The sequence below is a fragment of the Pteropus medius genome, unplaced genomic scaffold (assembly GCF_902729225.1).
Source record: "Pteropus medius unplaced genomic scaffold, Ma_sr-lr_union100, whole genome shotgun sequence".
Taxonomy (NCBI): Eukaryota; Metazoa; Chordata; class Mammalia; order Chiroptera; family Pteropodidae; genus Pteropus; species Pteropus medius.
The window spans coordinates 336,209-359,404 of NW_024356333.1; positions in this window are offsets into that span (position 1 = coordinate 336,209).

The window sequence follows — 23,196 nt, forward strand, 5'->3', positions numbered from 1 at the left end:
TGTGTCCGCTGAGTCTCACAGGGCGCGACTGCTCGGAGCTCCAGGATCCCACCTGTCGCCACTCACATTTGGATTATCGATCGCTTAAGCTAATCAATGTCCCTCTAAAACATGGTAATGACCTTCAGTGAAGACGCTGGATGGATTGCTTTCGTCGTCACCCTGTCGCTGTGGTTTTGAGAGAGAAGGAAGTGATAAGTGAGTTTGGAACACAGCAAGAGAGAGCGGGTGTGGGGTGGAGGAGGACGCATGGGTGAGGGAGGGCGCCGCGTAGAAGCCGTAGAAGCCACAGGACCCAAGAGCAGTGTGGGCGGGGGCTGCAGGTACCAGAGGTGAGAAAACCTCTTTCCAGCAAGTGTGGAAGAAACAGGGAAACAGAAACGGGGTGTCCCGGCGAGAAAGTTCACGCGGCTTCACAACATCCCCGAACACAGGGAATGAGCCGAACAGAGCGCACCCCGATCTCGTCTTCGATTCTGCGGTGACGATGAATTTACAAAAGCCCAGGAGGCAGTGGCTTCGAAGGGACAGCTTTGTGGTCTCATGTATCTGCTGCACCTGACACGGAGCCTGGGACGAAGCAAGTGCTCCGTGCGCATTTGTCATGATGCTTGTGAGTCCTGCCCGGCGCTCAGGACACTGGGCTTGAAGCCTGTCACTCGACCGCTGACTGTGACAGCCAGCCGTGCGCCCTGTCATCTTGTCATCGTCACCAGGGATGGAAGGGTCGGACAGTGAACTCCAAAGGTATCCCCTGCTCCAACCTCTCTGAAGCTAAAGTCTCGGACGGCCCCGCAGTCAGAAATCACGACAGCACGTTTTCAAAGCCCTTCGCAGAAAACGTGGTCGATTGAGAGTTGAGGAAAAAGCCACGAGACTTTCCCGTGAGAACCTGCGGCCGGCTGCGGTCTGCTCGTTGATCCCCGGCACAGGCATCTTTATTTCGAGGTGTGTCTATCACAGACTCCTGACAACTCATAAATCGGCTGCTAACGGAGGATGTTAGCAGATATGGAGGAGATGGTGCCAATTGGTTGACACTATTTCTAGCTGAAGAAGAACATGCGTGGAATTGTTAACAAGGTCTTTGGGGAAGGCGGAGGATCCCCCCCCCGATAAACGCCACCGTGCCGGAGGAAAACCGTGACCACCCCTGGCTCGGCTCCGCACGCTCCCCGGACGCAGAAGGAACGGAGCTTCCGATCCGTCTCCAGGAGCAGGGGAGGCGGCGGTGCGCGTTTCCCCCGCATCGCATTTCCAAGGCGACGCCCCCCAACGCTCGCTTAACATGCTCTTGGCTTCAGAGGGCAGGTCGACGCGATAAAGAAATCATTTATCGAATGAGGACTTTATCGGCATTTGGCTGAATGTTAACTGGCTTGTTCGGTCCGCCTCGGCCTGCCTGCTGGGTGACGGCAGACGGGACCCGCTGACGGCGAGCCGTCGAACCAGAGGGAGGCGCCACGTCCCCAGCACCTGACAACTTACCAGCAGCTTATTCATTATTATAATTTTGATGCTATATGCACTGTGTTCATCCCTTTGCCATTCCAATAGATGGGGCCCCGAAAAATGGAACAACGATGGGTGTCTTCAAGGAAGAAGTGAGAAGAGGGGTTCCAGGATGGGACAGTGACACGGGGGGCCACCTGGTGCAGAGCTCTGGGCAGGCCGCTGAAGGTCACCGAGCCCCGAGTCGGGAAGGACAAACCGTGAGATGCTCCGGAAGTCGGCCGCAGGAAGGGCCCTGAATTTTGTGGGGGACCGTCTCGGTCACTTGTCGTTGACTGAGATGCAGAGCTCGACCCTGGGCGGGCCCTTCGAGGCTCCGCTTCAGTTTGATGAGCTCCGGCGGGGCCCTGGGTCCCCTCCCGCCCTCCCCGCCTCCGTCATCTCCGGTCCTGTATCACCTGCAGTGTCGTCTGCAAATTCGTGTGTGGATCAGCTGTGTCCCCAGACAGGATCGTGTGCTCACGGAAGTGGAAACGATTTGTGTGTGTTTTCTGGACGCAGCCCTGCTTCCCGGGCCTTGAGCTTGGCCTGCATGGCATGAGCAGATGTCCTGTGACCATGAACTCACAGAGCCAGATCCACGGCTTCCTGTCTCTAGAAGCTAAGGCATTAGAGGGACCGATGCCATCTGGTTAACAGCAAGTCGCCTTTATTCTGGCATCTAAAGTTTGTTGACAGACTTCTTATCTCTTTGCTGCTTGTCCATACTTGGCTTTGGAGTCAGAGAGACAGAGAGACAGAGAGACAGAGAGACAGAGAGACAGAGGCAGAGAGAGGGAGAGACAGAGCGAAAGAGAGATGCTTCCCATTTTCAGAGCTCTGCCCGAATGCATCAGGGGAGGAGGGGCCCGTCACTCTTACATAAAACACAGGAAAACAAGATTTACTTACTGATAATTGCATTCCTATGCTGTCGCTTACCCGGCATGTTTGTCTTGCTGAACTGTGATGCATCTAGGGAGCAAAAAACCCACAGGATGTATAGCAAAGTGCCAGGCGTGACGCTGAGAACCGAGCCAGCGGAATTCAGCAGCCGCAATAAAATCGCCTGTGTTTACGTGTGAGCGCTCACGCCTTTCTGACGGGCTCCTAATTTCTATTTTGTTCTTTATGAAAAAGAAACCTGACAATTCACTAAATCATCATGAGCGATTCCTTTGAAAATCTGTTCCATTTGCTGGACCCAAATTATGTTTTATTTAAGAACGGCCCTGGGCGTCGACGATTCAAAGTTTGTGATAAGGAGTAAGGAAGTCGGGTGACCGACAGGGCAGGTACCTGAGGCGTCCTCACCAGCACGGGACCCCGCCCTGACGGCCCCAGTGCCCAGAGCCCGGCGTTCACGTTGCTCCTTAGTTCAAGAGTTTGACAAGGACGTCCCCGTCCGGCCAGAAGGCTGAATCTCGAGACGTTGGAGGAGAGTTTATTTGCAAGGGATGAATGACAAAGGTGTGAACAGGAGCAGACGGCGGAGGGCGGGAGCGCGGGACGGGCACTCACAGCGCGGCCCCACCCCGCGCCAGCTGGGACACGTGGAGAGGGAGTTTACCCAGGACGGGGAGGCAAGAAGCACCGTGGGCGACCCCGCCGAAAGCAGCAGATCCTGTTGGTCCAGGCACACGGTGAGGCCCCGCGGACAGGAGGCCCCTGGACCAGCGACTGGACCGGCCTCCCCACCTCTGACCTACACTGAGACCGATTAGCAGGTGGCAGGTACCACAGGGAGCCAGAGCTGGAGGCCTGTGCGGGACGGGGAAAGGCCGAGGCCTGCGTCCGAGGAAGGAGCACAGCTCAGCCCCACGCCTGGGCCGCGCGGCCCATCGCGTCGGTCGTAAATGACACTGTGGTGAACGTCGAGTGCACGTGTCTCTTCCGATGAGCGTTTCGGATGTCTTGAGACAAATACCCAGAAGTGGATTAAGACGTGGCGCATACCCGCGGTGGAATATTACTCGGCCATAAAAAAGAGTGAAAGCCTGCCGTTTGCGACAACACGGACGGACCTAGAGATTATTGTGCTAAATGAATTAAGTCAGACAGAGAAAGACAAACACCCTGTGTTCTACAGGACAAAATAAATGAAGAAACGAAACGGGAAGAAACCCACAGATGCAGAGAACGAGCGGATGGGCGCCCGATCGAAGGGGGAGCCGGGGGCTGGGAAGAAAGGCGAGAAGATGAACATGTACTGGTTATAAAAATAGGCGAGAAGATGAAGTTGCTGGTTATAAAAAATAGCCATGGGGGGCCAAGCGCCGCGTAGGGAGTACAGGCCGCGAGACCATAACAACCGTGGACGGTGCCGGGTGCGCACTAGACTCGGTGAGTTACACAAATGTCTAATCACTGTGTGGTACGCCCGAGACTAATATAATACTGTGTGTCAACTGTAATTGGGGAAAAAAATTAAAAAAGGAGGGAAAAATCAGCCTCCCGGAGCTCGGGATGGCTGGAGGAGCCGGGGGCTGGGGACCAGACGGCTGGTCGGTGCCATCGTTGTCACACTTGGGGGCCGTGAGGACAGTAGGGTTGAGAGAAAGGAGCCGTGTGATTTGAACTTCCTTTTCGGGTGCGATGGGGGGAGGGGAACGCATGGGTATTTGTAACCTTTCTTTCTTCTAGGGTGTTCTTTTTACTGCGTCCTACAGACGGCACGTTTTCAGGGGTAAAAAGCGCGAGGTCTGGTTTCCTCGCCTCCTTCAGGACCGGCCCTGTTGCACCTGGTACACCCCACCCCACCCCCAGGCGTGTAGTTAGTACAGAATTTCATCTGCATAAATATTGGCTCATCGAATAAGGGGTGGAGAAAAAGTTTCGTTCAAAGTGACAAAAAGTATATAAACTATTTATCAAAGGACCACTGCTTTTTACCACATAAGACGAAGATAAACCGCACAAAGACGGTTTCTGCTAATTGTTGATGTCAGCTCAAGCATCATCTTTTTCCCCCAAACAGAACAAGAAAATTTTCCAGACTCTCTCTCCCGATTCTGTGCCCCTTCCATTCTTGCTCGGAAGATGGCGGAGCTAGAACTCAGGCCGCTTTCTCTCCACCCGCCCCGGATACGCAGGGTGCAGGTGAGCCCTAGCGTAGCAGACGCACGGCAGCTTTGTGAGGAAAGCCGGGGTCCCGTTAACCGCCTGGACAGAAGCGAGACAGTGAGCGGCACAAGGACCCTCGAGAACCACCCGATTTGACCAGGTACGGGGCAGAAAATAGAGACACCCAAGGCGTTAGAAGTCCCTGCCTCTGCGCATCTTCTCGCCTTCGTCCCTCGAGGCCACCGTCTTGTCGTGATCCATGGTGGCCCTGCTCCCATTCCAGGCCCCGGTTTGTCCGAGTTTGACAAACCTGGGGTCGTTCTGGTATCAACGCTCCACTCGGAACCAGCCACAGCCGCGGTACAGCCCACAAGTCCGTGGGCTGCAGAGCAGGCAGGTCCTGCCAGGCGGCGTCTCTGATCCCCCGAGCTCAGAACGCACAAGGCCACCGACGTCCCGCCCTCGGGCCATCCGCCCCTTCCTTGCTTCTCTGTCACGTGCTCCCGTCCGTGGTGTTGCCATCGGCGTGTCCTAATGTCCCCCTCCATCACAGCAGAACGGGAAGTGTGGAAGTCCCCACATGGCCAGGAGCCCAGCTCGGGGCTGGGACTCTGGTGGCCCCGGGCGTGACCGCATGGGCGTGTCGAAGCAGCCTGCCCCTGGCCCCTGGTCCGAAAACTTTCCTTTTTTTTATGTTATGCCCACCATTCGATCCATTTTTGTTTAAAGGTTACATCGGCTGCACTACAGCTGTGCGACGAGGCCCTGCAAAGGTCTGTTGCTTGCAACTTGCATTTGTAGCTTTTCTTACTCACGAGAGCCCGGTCACGGGAGCGGCCGGCTTGAGGCCGGGAGTCGGCTGAGGTTGGCTCCAGGATTTAGGTCCTGTTCCCTCTGTCTGCTCGTTCCCCTTGGGCCGGCAGCTCTCCAGGGCAGGGTCTGACAATGGGTCGCAGGAGTGCCAGGGCCAAGCTCACCACTCCAGCTCGCCAAGGCCTCTCGGCACGTCAAGTTCATTCAAACGCCGCTGGCCGAAGGCAGTGGTCAAGGCCAGCCATGGCGGGCCAAGCCATGAACCCCCTCCCAACCCGAGCACGCTGACTGCGACGGGCCACGGGAGGGAGCGAAGAAACAGGACCCGCCAGGCAACACGCCACGGGACAGCGAGAGCGCAGGTATCGCCGGGAGCGACCTTGCGCACGCTCTTTCGCCCGAAGCGCCGCTTGCCGAGGTGGCCGGTCCCCCGCTCGTTGACAGCGCCCTGCTTGGCGCAGAGCCGACTCCGTAAGTGCGCGCTGGATAAGTGCCGGTGTCAGAGGAACACGCCGCCACCGACTCTGGACCCTCCGATGTCTCTTCTTCTTCCTCTCTTTTCAAAAATGCCCTGTGGCTTTTCGAATCCGCAGCCTCCCTTCGGCCACATGGGGCAAGAATAGTGTACTCACAACCAATACCGTTTCCACGTAACCTCCGAGTCACGTTCAAGGTCAGATTCGGCGGGCCGTGTCCTTGCCTTCTGAACCCACGGGACCCTTTCCCCTCTTAATCCTAAGACGAGTCTGTGACGAGCCCTCGTTTACCCTGGCCGACGCCGAGCTCTCCCCCGAGAGAACACCGCTGTGGGCTAGCAAGGGCCGGTGACGCCAGCGCACGTGTGCGGGACTCACGGGCCCCGTCACAGCCCCCACCAGCGGACACTCCACCGGCTCCGTGGGAAAACGGCAGAAGCAGCAGAGACGCCGAGCAGGTGCCTCGCTCACTGCCCCGTCAGCTCCTTGTGGATAAGAAAATGCAGCCAGGCAAACAAAGACAGGAAATCCATAGCCGCTATGTCCCTGTGTCCGGAGGACATGTCTGGATTACATCAGCGGCCACCCTGCCTCATCCTGTCAGCCTCGCACCCTGGCGACATCTGCATCTATTTATTAGCACGGAATAGACGGTTGCTTCTGACTTGTTTGAGTGCCGAGAGGAACTAATTGGAGCAGAGAGATAGCCGGAGCTGCGGCCACCGCCGTGGGAACGGGGTGTCACTTAGCAGCCCTTCTGCGGTCAAGCGTACAAACCGTCCTCGGACGGGAAGCCAGCCGCGTGGGCACCGCCGTGAGGTGTGTCGGCCCCGAGCACGACACGGCACGGCAGGCGGTGAGCACCGCGCACTTTTCGTCCTGTGACTCATCTTCCCGGGGCATGGGATTCATTTATTCTGGGATCCTAGAAAGCTACGACGAAATAAATCAATCATTTTTTTAAAAAAAAAAAAAAGTGGAAGGGAAGGGGTAAAAAGAGAGGAAACTCGGACACAATCGTAACAATACGACACGGGGTGGAGTCCAGCCTGGTGAAGCCACGAAGCCACCGGCCATCGAGTCACCAATGGCGGGGGTGGGGCGCGGGGAGATGGGATGGATCTTGGCTTAAACATGTGGGACAGAGAAAGGCTCGTTGTGGGGATACGATGACCTGTAATCTTTACCTCTTGACCTCCACGGACATGGGTGCCCACCCACTGTCCCTACGCCAGCTTGTGACACGCTCTCACTTTGGGGAGTTTGGTCACGTTTTACCACCATCTCTGAAATGGCTTTGCCCAGCCCAGCCGTGTCCTTGACTCCTGCCCTGAGCCACGTCCCGCACCCCAGGGTCCTGATGCCTGGGGGGGAAGCCAGGCACCATGCCACCTTGACCTTGGTCTTGTCACTTCTCCAGCCTCAGGAAACAAAAACACTTCTTCATGACAGACCCTCTCGACTGAGGGCCGGTTCATTCCCACAAGAGGACGTGAGCGGCTCGCTGCACTCCCAAATGCCCAGTGTCCGTGGACACGCCCCTGTGACACCTACCATATTGCCACCTAATGGCCTTGAGACCCAAAGAAATATTTCCTGTTATGCTCATAATATGACCTGCGTGTGATGACAATCCGGACAGTAGAGAAAGGTTACGGTAAAGAACCGGCGTCTCCTGCCACGCGTCCCACGTCCTCGCCTGCTGCTGCCTGACGCCCGGGTTCCGAGGCAAGTGCTCTAATAGCTTCCGTCTGGCGTTAGGAAGGTGACCGCCGGAGGCCTGAGCCCCGTGTGTCGTACGTGAGGTGTGTCACGCGGCACATTTGGCGATCGGATAACCGGACTATCGACGGCAAAACTAGGAGACTTTGCTCCGAGGAACCAGCGCCCACCCCGGGAGCCCCGGAACGGCCAGTGTTTAGAAACTATGTCCTCGGTTTGTCCGGCGTCCAAATGCTTGTTCCCAGGGTCTCTCCGTGGGTCCGGGGTGGGCCAGTGGCGCAGCTGCTCTGTGGGTTAAAGTTCGACGCATCGATGTGAACCGCGGCCCCGCCCACTCACCTGTGCGCACCTGTTGGTTCCACGCTTGGAGCCCTGTTGGGGTCCTACCAGCAAGGTCACCTCCCTCCTTGTCTGAATTTCTCCTCGGCGCGATCGCACTGATGCCCCCACTGCTTCGCTCACCTGCCGGCCTCATCGCAGCGCCCCCCTTCCAGAGATCCCCTCTCCCACACCTCTGCTCTCCTGACGGAGCTCCCGCGAGAAATTCCTCTGGCATTTATCACTTTAATGTGTTTTGTACAGGGAAGGGAGAGAGCATCCGAACTCGGCTGAGTCTCCCGAATGAGAATCACTAAAGAGTGATTTCATCTTCCAGACTTTCTGATTTAAAAAGAAATGAAAATATATCTTGGAGTCGCAACCAACTTGGCATCTTAGTTGACACCTGAGCAGGTAACGACTGAGACACAGGATACAACACCTTCTAGGGGATGGGAACTGAGGGGAAGAAGGAAGACTGTGCCGTCTGGAAGAAAAGACAGCGAGAAGAGAGCCTCAGACCACACTCACTGCCGAGAAGCAGAAAGCGCACGTGTTTGGAGCAAGCTCGGATACAGGCGGAAATTCAAATTCCGTTTCGCTCGCCGTAGAGATTTGTGTCCCAGAATCCGGACTGGGTGGGGACTCGTGTAGTATATTTGTATAAAGTGATCGTCTCAAACTTTGTATGTTCCGTGCAATAGCATTACACGTAGCTTTAAACTTACCTACAAGCTACATCATTGTATTAAGAAACGTACAGAGACTTAACGAAGATTCTGTAAAATATGCAAGCCACAGGGCATTGACCCAGCAGCCCGGGTGGCGAGCAAGAACACGGTGACTTTTGAAAGTACAAGCACTTGTGTGAAAGCAAGCTGTTTTGCATTCACGCGGAGGCCGGTGACACAGATGCCTACATGACATTGTCACGCTCTCCTTCTTTTCCGGTGCCCAAGTGGATTCTCTATTGGGACAAAACAAATTCTGCAGCCAGAACATCATCATAACCTGCAGTGCTGTTCAAAACAAAATGTCGCACGTAAGCGCTTTTTTTTTAATATGCCGCAGAATATATTCAAAGTCCAATATGTTAAAACCAAAAGGGATTCAAATCCCTGAATACGAAGCCACCTCGAAGCACTCCGTCTAGACAGAACGAGTTCTGAGAGGAATGGAAAAACCTAAACGTAACACAAGCTACAGCTCCAAAGACAAACGAACTAGAAAAACAACCTAGGACAGTTAATGTTTCACTGCGTCGTTCTTTTTAAATTTTTCCCCAGCTTTATTGAGATATAGTCGACACATAAGATTATCTGAGTTTAAGGTGTTCTATGCGTTGACTTTATACATGTCTATAGCAAACAAACACTGTAGCGTTAGCTAATGCCTCCACCGTGTCACATAATTACATAATTACTATTGCTTTTTTGTGGTGAGAACACTTAAGATTTACCTTCTTAGGGACTTCCGAGTATCTGCTACAGCATCGTTAGCTACAATCCCCATGCTGTACATTAGATTTACAGAACGTGTCAATCTTACGGCAGGGAATTGGACCAGCTCCCCATTTCCATCCCCCACCCCGACGCCTGGTGACCATCATTCCACTCTCTGTTTCTCTGAATTCAGCTATTTTAGATTCTACGGACAAGTGAGATCACCCAGTATTTGCCTTTCGCCGTCAGACTTGTCTCACTTACCATGATGCCCTCAAGTCCGGGGTGATGAAAATATTTCATAACTTGATTACACTTGTGATTACAAACTGTGAACGTTTGTCAAAATTCGGAGTACCGTACACCTATACAAAGGTGAATTGTACCGTCTATAAATTCTACCTCAATAAATCTGACTTATAAAAAGCTGTGCTGCTAAGCGTTATCAGGATACCTCGTCCCAGAAGGCAGACAACACGCTGTTGGCTCTGAGAACGGTATTTTAAGCTTTGCGTTTCCTGGGTCACCCGGGTTGATATTTCAGAGAATGTACCTCAAAAAGGAAGACATAGAGAAAATAGAAAAGACACTGATGAAGGAAAAAGTGATCGAAGATGTGGTTTGGTTGGTTTTTCTGGTTATTAGGATATTAGGGTATGTGTGTCTGTCCTAATAACTGAAGCAGCTCTCAGTTATTACCTTATCGATTAACCACGAGATAGTCATTTAACCTTCTTGACCTTGGTTTCTTCACCTTCAGAGGCTGACAAACTTCCCAACTCTTCCTTCTCCAGAAATTAAAGTACCCGATTCATGCAAAGGCATCCCAAAAAGCTGAAGGAGCCGTGAAAATGCGGGCTGGGAGTTGTTACTGGGTTGACATTTTATTATCCTCATTGTTAGTTAAACATTTCCATTTTATATCATAAAGAAATTTCTCGGCTGAAATCTAAAGAATTACAATAATAAAGAGAAAAACGCAGAAAAGCAGCAACTTGATGGAGAGAAGTTTATAAAATATTTTCTTTTCCACCCTAACCTGAGGATCATACTCTACAGAGAACTGTTATTCTGAAAAATAAGCCTGTGACAACTTATAACGACAGAGCTCCCTGTCATCCGTGATCCAAGTGGCAGAGTCTCGGGGAAGAGAGTCTGTTTCCACAGAGGCACAAATGTCGTTGTAGGAAGCACACACCATCTGACAACCTGGGAAGAGAAAGCGACAGAGCTTGAAGAGACAGCTAAGGAAGCTCCACCTCAGCCAAGAAATGAAGGCCTCCTCGGCTGAACAAAGCTGGATGATAAACAGATGAAAAGCGGCCACATGCAAGCGGATTGGATGACGCACAGCAGAGGTAGCTGTGTGACCACCCCGTGCTCTCACGCAGTCGGACAAATAACACGCCTGGTCATAGAAGCGTACAGCTTCGAGACTGTCTCACAAACAAGGCTAAGTCTGTCCTGGTGAGGGCCAGCGAGGCCTGGCAAGGACCCACGGGGACGTGGAAAAGCCATCGGGGCGTAAGCCAGCCCAGGTGCTTGTGAATAATGTGAGGACATCCCATGTCACACAACGTCTTCCGCAAACATACATCGAAGGCTTGTTTGGAGCCAGGCTTCATGCAAGGAGACCAGACCAGAAACAAGAAATTAGTTCCCTGCATGTCACACAATATTTTTAGTGTGTGGAAGGGATTTGTGACCATCCTAGGGTCTCAGATGACTCATAATGGAAAACTGTGATTTGGCATAGTTTTATAACGACCAGTTATGAGCCCTGCATATTCGGAGCACTTCATCAAACCAAGACTATGTGAACACAATCTCACAAAGCGTGACCACCTCTTCAAGATGTGTTTCATTTCCTCATGGGTGAGTTTGAGGTCACTAACCTAAACACAAAGAGAAAATCTGGATTCGTTCCTTAAATGTCTGCATTCCAGAAAAGGAGCCTGACCTTTCTAAGTACTTCGGGGAGAGTAGAAAGGAAGCATCCACTCCTGAGAATCTACCGCAGGATGAGCAGGGCTGGATTGTGCGTTAAGCGTGGAGGGCTGCGTGGAGGGGGAGAAACCGTGCCGTCACTCAGAAGTCTGTCGCCAAGGAAACGATGGTGTCGGGGAGAACCCACCACCAGACTCACTGGTCGTCAAGGTCACTTTCCCGTATCTGGCCTTCTCTCTGCTGCAAAGTCCACGCAGATTCCAACCGGGGAGATTTTGAAGATAACCTCCTTACTCTCAGGCGGCGTAATCTACAAGCCAGAAAACCGATTTTCTTCCAGAGACATCTGAGAAAGCAGGCCCTCAAACCTGATGGACGGGGGTCTCACCGGATACCATCGAGAGGCACGGCAGGAAAATCCCCGGGGTTTTATCCTTGGGTACGCCTTGCCCCTCACCCTGCAACTTCAAAAAAGACAGAGGACATTTTCCCATCGGTGAGAACACGGCCTGTAGGGAGACCTCGGGCTGAACGTGAGTTTGAATTCTCCGAAAGCAGGTGTCCGTTGGAAGAAGACAGGTCCCATCAAAAGCTCTCGGATCAAGAGGATGTGTGCGTGAAGCCAGAGGATTCGAGAATGAGACTCAGATGATTGGAGCCAGAGAGTCTCATGCTTTAATTCGCATGCATCTGTGGGTCTCATTTTCTTTCATCTTTGCTTACTGAAAGGTTCTGGATTGTTACGATGCTTTTTGTCTGTTAACTGTGCCGCTGATAAGCTCCCTGATATTAATACATCATTTTGCACCCCAGCCACTCCTTGGCATGAGTCTAGTTTGGAAATGCAACATATTAATGATTTAGGCAAAATAGATCAGCAAAAAAACTATTCGGTTTGTATTTGCTTCCTGTTCCTTTCCGTGTCACCAGCTTCCTTTGATTCTCCTTTCTTTGAAAAAAAACAAATCAGTTGGATTCCTTGGTAATTGGATTCGAATATGAGGCGCTTTTTTAGAGTGCACGCAACAACAGGCCGGCCAGCCAAAAATCTAAAATTCTCTATCATATGACACGTAGAGAGGGAGTTTTCCATCTCTGCAGAAAAGGCATTCCAGTGCCTTTCACAGGGGATGCCTTTTGTGATTGAACTTTTACCCAAAATTTTGTTTTAAAAGTCTATGAAAGACCCAAAGAACGTTGTTGTGTATGCGGAAGCTGTTTCGCACTTGCGGGCCCAAACTTTAAAATCATCTGATGATCTATGCTACAGAGTCCGTCACCTGGCCAGAATCACACCTGCCAAGGGGTTTCAGACCTTTGCCCTGCCGTGACACAGGCACGCGGCATCGGGCAGGTGCTGGCTGGCTGGCTGGCGTAACCAGACAGGTCATTGGACGCTTCCCTAGGACTGGACTCGTCATCAGGGAGAGACCTTTTAATGTCGTCAGGCACAAAAGCCCATCAGCTCTGACCCGTAAATTGCATGGGAATCTGTTTCTTCTGGACACTGATTCCTGCCTTCAGGACGCTCCTTTCTCAAGAGGAGCCCTGTGCAAAGGGACAGGTGGCAGCTCGAAGCAGAGCTGCTTCGCTTAGCCATGCATGGGCCCCCGAGGTGGCCCCCGAGGTGGCCCCTGTGCTGCCTCATGGGACGAATACTGTACTTCATTTCTAACATGACAGAAAGGTCTGGGAAAGAAAGAGATCACGAAATTCGGCGACTTAGTTAATAGCAGCATGTCGCCCCTCAGATGGGGGAGCGAGCTCTTTTAGTTAACTTTTCGTTTGCTTGTTTGTCGTTTGGGTATTTTGTGTGTTTGGGCTCAGATGCGGCTAACGCGCTGTGGCCACGGCCCTTCTCCCAGTGTCTGTTTGCAGCTCGGCGCTCAGATGGGTCATCTTCAGGGGCCACTGTACGGCCACTGTCCAATCAGAGCGTCACACAAGCCGTCTTCTGACCAAGACCACGAGAAACCCTCACACGCACTGAGGTGGGAACAAGCCCCGTCAGAAACTCTACCCATGACCACGACACAGCCCACAGTGGTACAGGTCAGAACCAATCCTGCCCCTGGAAGATAATGGCCTGTCCTCCAGCTCAAGGGACAAGGGTCGGGGGAGGCGTGAGGACCGAGCCAACACACTCTATGTAACGAATATAGAATACGTTCCATATTCACGAGAATATAGGTCGATCATGAGAAATTTGCTCACACAACTATGGAGGCGGAGAAGCCCCACGACCCACCCTCTGCAGGGCTGGGGACCCAGGAGAGCCAGCGGTGGGGTTCAAAGGCCTGAGGCCAACGGGGGCTGACAGAGTGAGTCTCCATCCAAGGGCAGGAGAAGCAGTGTCCCCCTCAGTCGCTGAGGTGGGAAAAGTCATTCCATGCACTGGAGGAGGTCCCCAGACGCTGGGGAAGGGGGTCTGTTGACCCCACTGACCCACATGCAAGCCTCATCCACGTGGCACCCTGCGGCCGCTCAAGCCGACACAAAATGAGCGATCACATGGACCCTCCTCGGGTCCAGCCCGGGTGCTAAAGTCCCTTGACCATCTTCCCTTCTTCCCCTGGATTCCGCCTTCTGAGACGCTAACGGTCAACGAGGCGCTGTCCCTGGCTGCCGTAATGAGCTTAGCTCTCCGGCTGGTGTCTCTGGGGCCGTGGCAGCTGACAGCTCACGCAACCCCCCCACCCCACCCAACACACGGCGATCTGAGCCACGCCTGGCACAGAGCTGCGACCCTCACTCCTGGGACCCTCCCCGAGGTGCAAATTTCCTCTCTAGAATCCGTTCTCTTATCGGGGGACTACGGGTTGCTTCCGGCTTTTTCACATGATGACCAGGGCCACCGTGGATGTCACCACAGACGTCTCCCGGAGCATGTGACGGAGAAGGGTTCGTGAGCGTACGCATAGAAGCAGGCTGGCTTCTGAGCACAGGGCTTGGAAATGTTCGACTTACAGGAAAAGACGGATCTTTCTTCTGAGAGGCAGTCGCCCCAGATAATGTTCCCGCCAGCAGCGAGCACAGCAAGTTCTTGGCTCACATCCTCCCTACCACTTAATGCTGCCGCGTTCCCTATGCGGCCAGTCTGATTAATGAGAACGCAGATGCGTCTTCATTTATTTATTGGCTAATTGTTTCAACCTTCACAGTAAAAGATCCATTCACGTCACGCGCCCATTTTTTTTTTATTTTAGCTTTTTGTTTCATAGGAAGTTTTATATATTCTGTCAATGATACTTCATTATGCGTGTTCCAGATATCTCGTTTTTTTTTTCGTTTTTATAACGTCTTTTCATGAATCGAAACGATTAATGTTAAAATAATTAAACGCACCATCCCCTTTATTTTAGGGTGAGCGTTTCTGTTCTCTGTTTACGAAACCTTGTCCATCATCAAGGTCAAAAAGGATCTCACACGTTTTCTTTCCAAAATGTTAAACGGTTCCCCATTAAGCCCTTTATCTCTTTGCATTCGCTGGGCGGAGACCATGGACCAGACAGGAATCAGAGTCCACGGCCCGCCTGGACCCACGGGGCATCCGGACATGTTCTCTTCCAGAGCCGAAGTCGGAATGGGACTCGTCGATTAAGTGCAGACCCCTGACGACAGCCGAGGGCTTCCCGCCTGACGCTCTCAGGAGGGGCATGTGACCTCGCAGCTCCGCTGTCCTCAAGCGTGGCATGACGTGCGGTCACCACCCCACGTGTCCGCCCCTCTGACCCGCGCTTGGCGTTTGCAAAGCCTGCAGAAGCTGCAGACCCATCCGTCCCCAGAGAAAGCTGTGGGTGCTGCCGCCACCTTGTGGTCAGACCTTGTTCCGGGCTCAGCCCCACGGACCCCGACACCCCTGCCGGCAGTTTGTGTCCCGAGCCACCTCGTCTCTGTAGCAGAAGCCCAGCATAACTTTTACCTTTCAGCCCTGGGCACTGAAATTGCTGCTATGTCTGCATTTTTAAAGATGGTCTCGGTTCATCCAAGGACACGGATCTAGTCAGTGACAATGACCTAGTGAAAAGATCCCTCATGGCAGGACTGGGACCACAGTAAGTTCTCCGCCTCCCCGGGACCGGCCGATTAAGTGCTGTGCCCCAGACGGAGACGCGTCTCCACCGGGCCCGGCCATCGGCAGCGCCCCAAGATGCCATCAGGCTTTGCGTCCGTGCAGCTCGCACACCCTCCCCGTCCCCCGCCCACCACCAAAGGCCTCAGCCGGGTCCTCCCGTGTGTCCTCCACGTCCCGCCTCCTGGGCGTGAACTGCAGACGGGGTCAGTCAGCCAGACTTCCAACCCCTCCAGGGAATGGCGGGCAAGGAGCGGACGCTCGTCCTCATGCAAAGCCCGCGCTTCCCCATGAATGTCGAAGGGGCAGGGAGGCCTGAGGCCGGTGACAGGCGCAGGGATGAGAGGGCGGCACAGGGGCCGTCGATCCGGGACAGACCCTCGGAGCTGCTGAGCGCAAAGGTCTCCAGAAACACGGCGGAGGCAACGGAAGGTACTGTGCGCGCACCGGTCGCCACCCCTGGACCTCGGACGTGGGCCTGCGAGACGGGAAGAGAGAAGCGGCAGTGAGTCCTCGACGCTCAGGAGGCCCGGACCGCACGCGTGGGACGCCGGAGACGGAATCATCGCGCCCCACGTTCTCATTTATTTAAGGACTAAATTATCACATGAAGGACATCTAGGGAGGCAGAGCGAGGCTTTGCCCGAGGTGGCGGGCGCAGTGGGAGGACGCAGACCGGAACGTGGCTCCCTCGACTCCGGCGCGTTGCAGGCCCCCTGAGAGCTTCGCTCCGTTTTCTTCCAGTAACGATTTATTTGCATCCAAGCGTAAAGGTGCTAAACAAACAAAATAAACAAAAGTACCTTTGTAAGTTGCCTCCTACCCTGGTTCTTGGTTCCTCAGTCTGAGCTCAGCCCTGAGATGGTCTTTATACTGCGATTTTTTTTTTTTTACTCGGTAAATAATTGTATTCCCTCCAATAAATGAAAATTGGAGCGAGGGCATCAGCTCGTGCCAGGTGTCCAGGCAGGCCTCATGGACGTTCTCCTTAGACTGGCAAGGAAAGGCCGAATTTATTTTTAAAGGCGGTAATCCACGAGCATGCGTCGAGCGCCTGTGACTCTGTGAAGACAGAGGCGACGTTGTGACGTGTGAGGTCCCGGGGAGCGGTTGGGGAGGGGTGATACGCCCGCCTCTGCAGCTCAGTGGCGTTTTCCCCACTTTAGAGAAACATCTAGTGTCCTTCTGTCAGAGAAACGTCCCTCATACAAAGTGTCCACCGACCGAAGAGCCACTAGACCAAAGTGACAGCCCGTCGGGTCCATCCAGAAGCCCACTGCCCCACCCCCCATCATCAGGAGAGTTTTACCCACCTGTCCCCGCCCAGCTCTGGGGACCCTGGCTCCATGTCTGCCCGGAAAAGCCACCAAAAGCAACCTCAGCACACGGCCGACTGTTCATCGTGAGACCAGGTGAATTCAGGGTGTCGGTCAGGTCCCCACGGGGCACGGTCTGCACGCTCACGCAGCATGGTCCAGTGTCACGCGAGCTGCCCTTCAGAACCGAGGGGACCCGCCCGCGAGGAAAACGCTGAGCAAAGATGGCCCCCCGGGGAGACAGCGGGGAGCAGCAGAACTGGCTGGCGGCTTCCTCTCCTTCGTCCGGTGTCCCCCCAGGTTATAGGAAGGAGGCGATATTCTCCTTCTAAAAGCAACTGATGTGCGTGTCAGGAAAGCTGTCCAAACAGGACTCGGTTTGCAACGACGTCGGAGCTCCACACGATGTTGGAGCCCCGTACACAGGGTCGTCCGCGAGTTATAGGACGGATTCGCCGAGCATCTTCCCGCGTCCTTGCGATTACTCGTAAGAAAAACACGGATCGAGGCAGCTTAAGTCACAGGTAATATACCCGTTTTTGAAATTGGCCAGTCCACCGGCACGCCTCGGCCCAGGGGTTCGACCACGTCCTCAAACATCCCTCCGCTCTGTCTTCATTGAATGCTGGACGGTGACTGCTAGTCGTTCCCGAGGGCATAAGCTGATGAATGACCTTTAACTCGCGCCCCGGGAGAGGCTCCGACGCTTCCTCAGGTCACACCGCCCCAGGGTACTTCCCATCCCGAACCAATCACCGTCACCACCAGGATGCGATGAATGACCTTGGCTGAGGACGGTGACCACCCCACGCGGAACGCATGGTCAGTAATGACAGGAGTGGCTTCTCAAACCACTTGCGATAGCGTTCCGCTTCACTATTCCCAGAAAGAAACAGAAGGACGCTGGGCAGCAGAAAGCAGGCGCATGCCACCGCCGCCAGGCTCAACCACTCGGCAGCCACACGTCCAGTCCCTACCGTGTCCTCGGCATGGCGCTCCGTGGCACGGGGATCACAGAGGCACACGAGACGCGCTCGGTGGCCGCAGAAACCTCAGCGAGAGAGTTACGTGCGGAGGCGGAGGCCGGCTGGGCACCGAGCTGCACGGCACAGACGCGGACGGTAGAAACGCAGAAAAGGAGGCCGGCTGCCCAGAGACCGGACGGGAGCTGGGCTCGAAGGGTGGGCGGGACTTGCCTCAAAGGCAGAAGGGGGTGGGGGACACGCGGAGCAAGGATCAGAGGTGAACGAGGTCGGGACCGGCGGGCCGGAGCTCCCAGGGAGCGCGTGAGAAACAAATCCCGCCTCCGGACGGGCGCCCCCCTCAGCTCCCACGCGCGGCGGCCGTGCCCGCTCGGCTGCGGACCCGCTCGCCGAATCTGAGCGCGAAGAATATCTCGTTGGGGTGGAAAGGGCCCGGGAGGCCAGCTCCTTAGACGATCTTCCCTGCCCGGAGCCGCATTCCACCTATCGCTTGGCTCCTTCAAAGCCACCGTTCGGCCGGCGACAGAGGGGCCCACGCTGCACCGGGCCGGCGCGTGGCGGGCGGCAGCGCTGGTTTCTCGAGCTGGCACTTCGGTTTGCCGTCCGCCTGACCCGCCGCAGACCAGCAGGGTAGCGGTGACGTCGCCCACGCCGCGAGGGCCTTCGACGAGCGGGAACGCGGCGTGATCAAGAGCGTCGGCGCCACGGGCCCTCGGCAACGCCCCAGCCCAGCGCGCGGGGTGGGCTCCCCGCGAACCCCACGCGGCCGCCGGCCTGGGACTCACAGATCCCTCTGGTTACTCTGCTTTCCCCGGGGAGCGCACAGTGACCCGTTCAACTGGGACACTGGCGGGTTTCAGATGAGACTCCAGGCTGACGTCACGACGACCTTCGAATCTTGCGCGCGTCACCAACGCCCGGCTTCTCTCTCAGGTCCGGTCGGCTCGCGGTGCCGTCCCTGCGGCCACCGACGAACTCAAGCAGGTCGGCGCCTGGGACGCTGACCGCGACCGGGCAGACCAGGCACAGTAGCGGCAGCCACGGCGGCTCCGAAATGGAACATTTCTTTGGAATCGTCAGGTGAAAACTTGGCAGACAGATATCGACGGCTTCCCAAACCTCCTTCAGCGGTTTAGAAAGACGTCACACGGGATCCATCCGTCAGCCTCGCTTTATCTGTGGGAGAAAAATGCGTGAAGTTTCCACCCGAATTTGTCAGGGCCTCGATGTCAGGGCCTCGATGTCCGGTTGTCATTGGCCCTCTGCAGGGTGGCAGTAGGTGGTTTTTCTCATGGTTAATGAACCTTCAGGTTTCAGCTTACAGACCGCTGTAGGGTCTCAGCTGTGGCTGATTCTGCCAACACGGCCGACAGTCCCAGGGCCCAAATGAAACGCCTGATCGCTCCGCAGGGTGGTCGAGAAACCATGCTCGGACGAGATCGTCATCCTCACCCGGGCGAGAGATCTTGGAAGGCAAGAGAAACAAACGCAAGGGGACACCTCTGACCGCCACAGCTCAGGCCGCTCGCCCGCCAGGCGGCCCAGGCTCTCGTCACCCAGCCCTCGACCCGAACGACATCGATTCTCGGCCGGGCCCTGAAACAAACAGGGTTCTGCTCCGTTACGCTGGGCTGTTTCCCTCCCCCAAACGGATGTCGGGCCTAACCCCTGGGACCTGGGAGTGTGAACTGACCTACAAACGGGGTCTTCATAGGAGGTAATCGGGCTAAAATGAGGTCATGGGGGCGGGCCCAAATTGTCCTCATAAAAAGGACACGCACACCCGCAGGGGGCCATGTGAAGATGGAGGCGGAGATGGGGCGATGCATCTATCAGCCAAGGAACCCCAGCGATGGCCAGTCAACCACCAGAAGCTCGTGGACACGTGTGGAGCAGAACTAACACACTCACACACACACACACGCACACACGCACACGCACACAGAGCCTCAGGAGGGGCCAGCCCGGCGGACACCTCGCTCTCAGACTGCCAGCCCCCCGCTCTGTGAGGCCACGCACCCCTGTCGTGCTGGCCACCTGGCTCGTGGTGCTTCGTTCCTGCAGCCCGGGCAGACTCACTCCCTCCTCCCCCACCGTGGCTCGCGGGCTGACAGGGGCCGTCCTGCCACGTGAGTCTCCCTCCTCATCGGATCCCACATTCTGGGGGGATCCACATCAGGAGTCGCCCCGCACAGAGGCCTGCACCCCGAGAAAGCAGCCCTGGGAGCGAGTCTGGAAACAGAACGCGCAGCCGGTCGACAGCTTGACGGCACCTTGCGACAGCCACGCAGGAGGGAGCCGCCTTTCTATTTTAAATGACGCCCTGAAGTCACTGTCCACGCCCGGGACGGGCAACGACAGGGCTCCCCATGAGGGTGGACGGGGCCCAGGCCGGGTCAAGCCTCAGGAGCAGGCCGGGCGGTGGCACTCAGCTCGGAAGGGCCCACGCGGATAACGGGAACCCCCAGAACGGGCTCCCTGTCCATGCTCTCCCCGCGGTCATGGACGGGAGCTGACGGGGAGCAAACCCACGTGGTTTCGCTGGTGGGGCGACTCCCGCCGATTTAGATGACCCTCGCAGGGGCTGAGGCCGCAACGTGTTGGGAAGAAATGGTCTGACACCCCCCTGACGAAATCCGAAGAGGGACAGAAAAACGGCGCAGGACGGCGCCCGCTCAGCTGCATTTCGTTTCCGTCTAAAACCTGGGCCACCCCCACGGTGCTCCCCGTGACATTGAGAAACACAGAAGGACCCTGTGTGACCTTCCGGTCACCTTCCGGTTTTCGAAGCCGGCATAGGTGTTTTTTCAGGATGCTCAGGGTGTGTACATACTGAGCTATCTGTCACGAGAGAAAAGAAAGAAAAATAACCATAACGAAACCCTATTCACGTAATGGTCAAAAGGGACAAGGAACTTCAATAAACACTTAATCCTAATAACGCCAGGAAATAATTAGGACGTTATCCGATTTTGACAGCTCATGGAGAGCAAATAATTAGCCACCGTCGGAGTGGCAAAGTCTCCTGGTCTCCTGGCCCTTAGAAGCTGCTCGATGATAAATGTTCGAGTTGATTTTCATGCAAGTAAAAAAAGAAAAAAAAAAAACAGCCTGTGTGACATGCCTGGGTGTTGCAGGCATGTCACAGGACTAGGCACCAAAACGCTGCCCCTCAGCCAGGCTGCCCGACCCGCAGGCATCACTAACATAACTTCATCATACGGATCTCTCGCTCACCTCGGTGGGAAAAACACAGCACACACAGAAAACTTAGACGCTCTCCTATCCGATTCTTAAATCAAAGCACCGATTACTGAATTCAACCCGGTTTTCACTGCAGGCGGAAATAAAGGGCTCGTTTCCGTTCCTGGCTGGGTCTCTACGAGACGTGTGACGAGGACGCAGCAGTGTGCCTGCTCGACATGCCCGAGTATGATGGCTCCACAGCCACCCGCGTGAAAGCTCCCTCTCCGCGTGCCCTCCGATGCCACGCAGCACGTGTCGGCTCTTCACGGTCCCTGCCGCGTCCTTCGTGAAGCTAAATCCTTGGGCTCCAAGGGCAGCGTGAGGTTGAGAAGCGGCCAACGTCATTTTGACTCGTTTCAAGGTAAACTAATATCGTTTGGGGGGTTAAAAACTAAACTAGTAAAACTACGTTGGCTTAAAAGGTTTCTTAAGAAAACGTCTATGGTCTTTAAAAGAAAGCCTCTCCCAGCCACGTTTCTGGACGTGCAGCATCCCCCGGGGAGGCGACTCTTAGAACCATGCAGCGTGTGGCTCCGATCGGCCGCTGGAAGCCCCGTCACTCTGCACCCTTTCATGGCACGAGAGAGATGTGTCCTCGGCCTTCGCTAGGTCCCCGGGTGTGGGGCATCTTCCATCGGAAGGGCCTGGGTACCGGCTTCCGCCACAGGCATCCTTGCCCCGACAGCAAGAAAGAGCTCGCGTCTGCCCAGCTCCATCTCCCTATTTCTATTTCTATTCAAGCAGGGGGGTAAAAGAAACTTGTTTTTTAAAATAACTAACCATATACCACTCATTTCCATAGCTCCTTATGATTTTTAACTGGCCCGGAGTATCCCAACTTCATCCAAGACGAACCAAGCCACTTTGCTCTTTCGTGGTTCATGGCCCGCTGTGGGCCAGGCTTGCTCGCGTGTGCTCACTAAACCCTCCCAGCTAAGCGTCTAGGCGATGTTTATTCCCTCCTTGCCTTAGCAAGGAAGCTGCTGGTTATCACCTGGGAAGACTTGCTTTAAATTTTTTTTAAGACAGAGCTTCGAAGCAAAGATGTAAGGCGGACTCTCCACACTAACGTCGACACCTGAACACAAATAACCGCACACCCGACATGGCCGAGTTTAAGTCCGAAGGAAGAATCTATTGCCGTGAGAGTAATTCCTTTTCCTTTAGCTGCTGTGATTTACTGTTCTGCTGTGTTGCAGACAAGATCCTGAGTAGAGGGTGTTTATCGTGGGGGAGCACGGAAAGCAAGCTTTGCCTGGCTCGTTGTCTATTCTAGTTAGAAATATGATTACTTTCCATTAAGTTTCGTCCTCTCAGCCACAGCCCAGAAGTGAATGTAACGCTATGGAAAATCACATTTACTCTTGCGGGCAACTAAGACACTGTTCAGTCAGTTGCTAATCCGAAGCAATAAAGTCAGCTTGAGATAGTTTTCAAAATTCATTAGAATGACGGAATCCTGCCAGGGCTGAAAATTTGCTCCGACACAGCTCACGTTTGTGACAGGCAGCATCTCCACACTCCTGTCCTCACTGTGCAACGGCTCGTGTTTCTAGACGAAGAGAAAAACAGTCTCGAATCTGCTACATTCCCAGCACTTAACACAGCACCTGATCTGTAATAGGTACCCCCTCCCCTCCCCGCCAAAAAAGTGTTAAGTGAATGAGTGCATGTCTTCTCTAGAATCTTCCTCCAGCCCCACAGGAGGAGAACGGCCTAGCATGTTTAAGAAATAGAAGGAAAACCCCCGAGCCTGGCTACGACGCGGCCCAGGATTTGAGAGCTCGAGACGGGCCGGCGATGGAGCCCGCGGAGGCCGTGCCAGGGGCTCGGGCTTCGTCCCGGGGACAGGAAGGCCCCCCTCGCGTTTTAGAAGGCCGACGATGCCACGAGATGCGACTCGTGTTTGGGAAAGTCGGTGCGGTGGGCAGGGGAGGAACGGGCGGGTGGAGAAAGGACCCGCGGAGGCCGGTGAGGAAGGCAGGGCGTCGCTCCAGGCCGCAGAAGATGGCATCATCTAGAGTCACGACGTCGGAGAAAGCGAGTGGACAGTGACCTATTTTCAAATAGATTGGGTGGCTGAGGTAAGGGAAAAGAAAAAAAATGAAGGGTGGTCCGCAAATGTTTAGCTTGATAACTGGTCACCACCCCACCTGAACCCCGGACTGGTCGTCTCTAGTCTCTCCAGCCTCGGAAAAACGGCATCTTCTTGCAGCCATGAATTTCATTCAGCCGGGTGTACCAACTTCGAGATGCTTATTCACCCCAGGAAGTGGCTGGACTCAGGCATCAGAACTCTGAGAGTGG